The 7,658-nt window shown below is 38.1% G+C and overlaps 1 protein-coding gene across 8 annotated transcripts in view; it reads left to right on the forward strand.

Annotated features, from left to right (window-relative positions):
- The window catches only part of bsna (bassoon presynaptic cytomatrix protein a), a 157,919-nt gene extending 150,398 nt beyond the window's left edge, over positions 1-7,521 (forward strand). For all 8 annotated transcript variants that reach the window (XM_051424055.1, XM_051424056.1, XM_051424061.1 and 5 more), the window contains one exon: positions 479-7,521. The gene's annotated coding sequence lies outside the window, so the exon portion shown is untranslated. The remainder of the gene's footprint in view (positions 1-478) is intronic.
- The last annotated feature ends 137 nt before the right edge of the window (positions 7,522-7,658 follow it).

Here is a 7,658-nt window from a genome sequence, read left to right on the forward strand (position 1 = left end):
GGGAGCAGAAGTTAGTTGCCTTTGACTGACTAATCTCTTTAGCTGGATGACGAGAACCATGTACAGTATACTGTAGATCAGCAATGCATTTCCTATACTTGCCCACCATCTAGTGGCTAAGTTCATTTTTACATCATTACAACTCTATACAGCAATCACCTTCACTTGGGTAAAGAGGTTCCTTGTGCATCTAATGCATAGTTTTTGCACCCAGAAATTGAGCTTGTGTCACAGAAGACATAATATATTCTATAAGTTGCTGTCCCAGACAATTAGTTATCAACTATTAAATGAATCTGCAATCATTTTGAATATCCAAATTCTCTGATTTCAGCTTCTCAGCTGTTAATATTTTGTGGTTTCTTTAGTCCTATGTAGCAGTAAACTGAATCTGAATCTCCAAAGACCTTTATGAACATATTGATATAGGGTTGTGTTCAATAATTTGACTAAATTACCTTTTTGTGATTTTTCACAGATCATTCCAAGCCTACATCCATCTTCAGGACTATCCCCAATCCAGTGTCCCCAGCCAAAGATTTAGACTCCACCAAACTACAAACCTGTAGCAGTTTAACACATCTCCGTCCTTTCCTTACAAAAGAGAAACTGGCAGCCAAAAATTACTGCAAAATTAAAAGAAACAGGTTTTTGTTTTTGCTGCTCTTCCATGCCAGTAGAGGGATCTCTACTTACATCGCCAGAGATCTACACAGCCGTTGAAGTCTAGTTGAACCAATGGAAGCCGTCTACCACCTCAGCCCTCCATGTGGATTTAACAATGAAGCTTCAATGGAAGGAAATAAAAGAGTGGTGTAATTCTACTCCTATATACTGACGACTTAACCGTTTATATGAGAGCGGCTTTTTCCTACTAACAGGAAATGGTCGCTTTACCATGGCATGGTGGCATGCTAGGATCCTTGGTTTCACAGTCCTGTGCTCAAACAAGGAGTAACAGCAAGAAACCAGCCTCTCTCCTCTTTTCTATCTCTTCTCAAAGTAAAAAAAAAAATGGGGAAAATGGAATAGAACTTGCTGAAGCATTGCAGGCTTTTCTGGTACTAAAGACCTCTAGTTACATCACCCTTCGGGAGGGAAATTAATGGAAATGTCACAATGAATGATTAAGACAATAAAAATAACATAGCCGACACACAGAGAACGAGTGTGTCGGTGTGTGTGTTTTTTTTTTTTTTCCACGATTTGCTCTGTTTCTATCTACATTCCAGATTGGAACTGTTAAAACCTTTTGCTCCCCTCTTCCTCACTTCTCTGCGTTTCTTGAATGCTGATTCTTCTTTCTTTCTAATCCCCGCCCAACGATCCTCAACTTGCCATGTCTTTGAAGAAGAAGTGTATAGTGGATTAAAAAAAAAAAAGTAGGAATTTGGAATGCATGGAACTTTATATCCAAGACCTTACACTGTTCATCATTACTTAACAGAGGCCATAAAGACACTGGGAAACACATCTTTGCTAGACGACGTAAATAATAACAAAGAAGAGAGATTTCCGGAGCAACACACAGGAATCGGGCCACGGGAAGAAAGGGAGCCTTTTGTGTTTTATAAGGGGAAAAAAAAATCAGTTGGTGTTCGGAGTGAAAGCCGTATGTGGTTGGGTTGTTTTTCAGCCATTACAAAGCCATTAAGACAACATTTACCTGCAGTGCTTGTGGTGATGGGGTTTCTCCAACTGCTCCATAACATTTGGCTTTCAGATATTTCTCATGTTGTTATAGGTGGTTCATTTCTTGTGTTTTCATTTTTTCTAATTTAGTTTTATTTGCCTGGTTTTTATGTTGCAGGTTACCAATATCGCCTTAATCATTTTTAAATATTTTGTTTTGATGTAAAAGTGACATATTTTTTATTACACCCTGTAAACACATATTTTCATCACACCCTTTTTTATGTAGTTATATCAGCTGGAACACTGGCCACAGTGAGATTAATTTATATTTTTTAAATTAACTTTGTTTTTGATAGTTGTTTGTGATATTATTTTTCTTTTATTTATGTTTTGTAATGTTTGTTACCTTCATCGAGCCCCTTGTCAATTTTCTGACTCTTATTTATTATCAATACTTATAAAAGCAATAGAGTAAGAGGTAAGAAAGTAAAGAGCACAATCTTGTGTCATTTTAAAAGTTGGTGGAACAGAAACGTGTTGCCTCCGTCTGTTTAACTTACCACTGATGTACCGCTCAAGTCTGACTTAAACGTACCACAAAATGTACTCCAATGTTGTACTACTGCTGTACTAATACATCAGAGAGCAGGAGCTCACATATAAACAAGAGTTTGATACCACCCAGATCTTCTCCTCCAACCAACAGTGAGACATCATGTCTTCAATCAGCCAGTCAGTGGATCGGAGTGATACGCTGCTTGTATTAGCCAGCTGGAGTCTGATCTGAAAGCACTGCAGGGCAGCAGAGAGGCACTGAAAAGCAGACCAGTCACACATCGCGGCAGAACTGGACTTGACATCGTCACCTGCGGGGGTTTGGGTTTCGATGTGATTCTTCTGACCCTCCAAGATGGACGTTTATTGGGAGTTTGCAAAAAGCCCCGCCGACTTCCTTACACATCAGTGTGTATCAGCATGTGTCTTCACTCTGTCAGATGTGCACTGCGCACATGAAAACACACACTTGAAAAAAGGTGTCAAAAAGAGAGTAAAAAATCAGCACTCATGTGACTGAGGAACCAAAAACAACACACTTGGTTGTGTCACAAAGTCACTCGCCTTTTTTTTACTTTTCATTTTCTATCGTGGTGGCGTCCAGACCTGTAACCCAACCCCCGAAAACCTCTCTCTCAGACTGTCAGTTGTCATGGAAACTTCTCAGGTCAGTGTTCTCCCTGCTGTTGCTCCTGCAGTGCATTGTGGGATCTGCGGTTTGGTACTCAAAATGTACTCTGTCGGGCCAAACATTGCGAGGCCTTTAGCAAAACCAACGAACCAACCAACTTCTGCTGTATATTGTCTGTGTGAACGCTTGCTGGGAACCTTCGCATGCCGCCCGGCTCAGAAAACCTCAAAGTCACTTCTATATTGTTCTGTTCCTAATGTTTGTATGTATGTGTGTGGGGGTCTGTATGCGTGTATTTAACGACCATCATCTAATGTGGAAAAGAAAGGAAAACAAGACAAACACGAGTTCAACCACAACAAATATGGTGGGCAGAAGAGGCGACCTCTCATCTCCAGTCCTTCTATGCAATGAATCATATTTGGAAAAAACAGACACATGAAGAGGAAAAAGGACGTGAAAAGTCACAAAATCATTGTTAATCACATTTGAGTTCTTCTAATGCCAAGATTCAATTGTTTTTGCATTCCTCATAGATCAAAATAAGGATATTCTGTGAATTTGTTACTATTACTATAGGTCACCAGTAAGTTAGGAAATAACAAGAAAGGTCTTTGTATTACTTATGTTGACCTGGCATGGTCAGGGTCCCCTCTCCTCCCCAACTGGGAGTCTCTGCCAAAGGGTCTCTCTCTAAAGATGTGTTCATGACAGCTGGGAAATGGCAGTTAGAACTGACGGGATGAGTAAGGAAATGGCAGAGATAAACTACTGTTTTCAGTTCAAATACTTCATGATGTAGAAATTCTTCAAAATGCAAATATAGAGAAACTGTTTGCTTTCGCAACAGCAGCTTGTTTTGGGCTAACAGAGGAACTGGGCAGTTAGCAGACGCACCAAATGATCCCAGTTGACATGAACAAATCCGAACAACTGTTTTGTTTATCTTCAAGCAGAGGTTAACTACAGAGCATTATTAGTTTACAGAGAAGTTGTCCAGAGATTTATATAGATAAAAATGAAGATTTATATAAATATAGAATACACACAAATATAAATAATATATATAAACAAAGATTTCAATATATTCCCTAATATGTTTGTGTCTGCTCAGGGGTGAAGAATAAAAGCTCCTTTTTTTTTTTTTTTTTTTTTTTTATGACCATGGCCCAAAATTCCTACTAGGTTCAGGCTACCTGAATGTGCACTTATTGTTTTGCAGAGAAAGTTGCATTTAAAGAATATTTAGATGAAACACAAAGCCAGTTCAAATACAAATATATATATACATATTACAGATAATAATATACAGTTTATAGATTATATTTGACTGTAGGCAACAAATGAAACACTATTCAAGGCATTCCTAAATTAAATTAAGTGGTGAGAGTGAGTGTGTGTGTGTGTGTGTGTGTGTGTGTGTGTGTGTGTGTGTGTGTGTGTGTGTGTGTGTGTGTGTGTGTGTGTGTGTGTGTGTGTGTTTGAGTGTTTAAGATGCACTGCCACGACACACTTAGATCTATAAGCTATAAATACACTGTGGAACGGACATTTCTGTACCTCAGACACAAAGAGTTATCTGCAAATTTACTACCACAGTCTGCTGTGACGAGGTAATTATACATAGAAGCTATTTATTAAAATACAGATTTGAAAAGAGACGGTTTATGCAGTATGAAAACATCCCTTAACTCCCAACTCCTTTACTACTCCTACACTTTATTTGAGCATGGCCTAACAAATCATTAAAAGAAGTTAGTATATATATTTTTTTGTGAAACATTTTATGAGATGATTTATCTATGTAAGAATTTATTTTATCATATTGAGAGGGGATAGAAAGCTGGCTGGGAAAGAAGAAAGAAAAGAGATTTAAGTTTGAAATCTATAGAGTGAGAGATTATGTTTATGCAGAAGTTATCTATAGCTGGATTTATGCACAACCACAGTAATCAGATAATCTTTGCCAGTGTGCTGTCAATTGATTAGTTGTTTTCAAACATACTTCCATAATTTTCCTATTTGCCTACTTTATGTACAAGGTTACAGGTTGTAATGCTTGTTCAAATTTAATCTGTAGAGTTAAATTAAGTTGCTGGATTAAGAGTCTGATTATTCTGGTTCTGTTTGGATCTGGTCCTTCACATCAGGTTCATCTGACAAACAGCACCGAGCCCGGAGAGATCACCTTACAGGTACACTGCCACCAGATCAGTGACTTTACCACAGAAGCTTAAAATTAGACAACACGTGTTAAAGTAGAACAAATAATATGAGAGAGAGTTTAAAGTTACCCAAATTATTACCAACTTCCTCTATTGTATGTCTTATGTTTTTGGAAGTTTGTAAAAAAATAAAATGTTCAATAAAATGTTCCTCAATCACTTTTGCCTCAGGAAAGCACACACTAAATGCAGCATCGCAAACGAGATGTTCAATAGACAGTAGAAAATAATTGATGGATTTATGCAGGCTCAATAAATCTGATTTTTAACACTTTATGACACAGATGTGATCTTCCCATTGCTGCTGTTAACTAGAGGAACACAGTATGACACAGCCATGAAGACATAAATAACGGCATCTTTGTCAAAATTTGTAAAAAATGTCACATTTTTTGTTCCTGTGTGAATACAACCACTGAAGGTGAATTTAAATATGCATAGCAGCAAGGGCTTTTATACTACAATACTGGTCACTGAAGAAAGCCATCTTGTTACTGCCCTCTAGCCAATCGTGGTCTCTGTGTATACTCTGCATGGTGTCTGTCTATATCCAGGAAGGCAGCAGACTTCAGTTCAGACCACAGCAATCCCCAGTGGGCAAAACCACCAAGCCACAGCCTGGTTTTTCAGAGGTGTTTAAAGCACAAAAGATCAATCTTTGAGTTGTGTTCCAAATCAGGACAAAGTAATTTGAATTGAAATCTGCAGTGGAATAGCTTCTTCAAGCCCCCCCAAAAAAAACCAACAACAACAAACAAACAGCAAAACTAGTTTTTATGAGCGCAAAATCGTCATTTTTTTCTAACTATTAGGAGCTGAGATTCACACATATTCTTTCAAAGTATGTTTTGGAACAAAACTCTTGTTTTTATTAGTTTGCAAGAACACAAAGGGTCCGATTTACAGACATCTCAAAAGTCCAACTCGTCTTTGAATCTTGAGTCTCAGCAATAAGGTTGTATTCACAGACAGTCAGAGAATCTGATTTTTGACCCTTTGTGGCACCGATCTGGTATCAGAACTAGGTATTTTCCTGACTGTACAGCCATGAAAAAGACAAATGACAAACTTTGAGCGCCACAGAGAGCTGAAAAGAGTTTGAGTCGACTGTATTTAAATGTATTTAAAGTTTGGAATGCTTTTGGGAAACCCGGACTGTGTGTGTGTGTGTGTGTGTGTGTGTTCTTAACCAAAAAGGTAGCATACAGTGCTTGTACAGTTCGTAATGTAGTAACTGTCACCACTGCAGTCGGTCGCACATACAGTCGGTGTATAGCAGGACCAGAGAAAGACTTTAAAACACACAAAAATATATATATAAATATATAAAAAGTAAACGTTTCATAGGTGAGAGGTTGTAAAAATAGAACAAGAATGCTGAAACAAACTAAACCATGAGGGAAAACGTCCATCTTTCACTGTAAAACCATCAGGGAGCGTTTATTCATCTTTCACCTGTAATGAATCATCGAAGTAAAACTTACAAGTGCATGACCTGGACACCTCCCCCACCCAACCAGTCCCTTGACCTTATGAACCTCTTCGACCTTTGACCTCCCACCTCACGGGCTGCCATATTTTTTCCAGTGTACATACCAGACGTGAACCGACCAGTCCGCTTTGAACAAACAACAACATGTAAATGCCATGAAGGACATGTCCTGTACAACATGTAAATCTCAAACATGCTAACACACCACTACACACACACACACACACACACACACACACACACACACACACACACATGCACACACAGGCATGAGAGAGGCCTTTGCACACAGCAACACAAGCTGGAGCGTATGCAAGCCTGAACCTCCCTGCCCAAACTTGTGCTTTGTGTGTATAAAACCAACAAAACCTACATAACAAACATGAGCAGTTGTTGATTTGAATAACAAATGACAAAAAATCCATAGTGTACGTATGTGGCCGGCTCGTGCGGACTGTTTAAAACTCATTAAAAAGTTGTATTCGGATAAAAGAAAAAATATAAAAACATATTGGTCTGTGTAGAGTTTCTATACATGTTGTGTTTGTAAAATGAGATGACATGAAAAACAAAAAAAGGGAAAAATATTCTGGCTTCCATGTAATTTTTGGGGTGGACAGATAATTATTTGGGAAAGATGGAGATGAAAAGAGTGAATTGGACAATGGAAATGTGTGAAGAAAAAAAAAATCACAAAATAACCCAATTGAATGAAGAAAAGAGGGTGAAAATAAAATACAGAAAAAGGTCGAGAGCCTAAAAATGACTACAAAGTGTTCCATTCACTGTTGTAAGTGCAATGAGCTAAACTTCCTGTTTCCCCATTGTAAAACCTTGTGTATGTTTCCGTGTATTCCTCCTGTAAATGGGTGTAGTAGACCTGGTGCATCATGCCATGTAATGTGATGAATGACAAATTATGACCTTACAATACATTTCAATCAGGAAAAATAAATAAAAGACAAATACATAAAAACAATAAACTGTTGTGTGCGCTCTTACTTTAGCTTTTGATGTTTCTCTAACTGCATCCTGGGTTTAAGTCATTTTTTAAAAACTGTTGTGGATTAACAAAAAGTTTGTTCCTACACCCCCAGTGGTATCCCACTGGTTCACTAAT

Source organism: Dicentrarchus labrax, unplaced genomic scaffold (assembly GCF_905237075.1).
Source record: "Dicentrarchus labrax unplaced genomic scaffold, dlabrax2021, whole genome shotgun sequence".
In the NCBI taxonomy this organism is placed as follows: Eukaryota; Metazoa; Chordata; class Actinopteri; family Moronidae; genus Dicentrarchus; species Dicentrarchus labrax.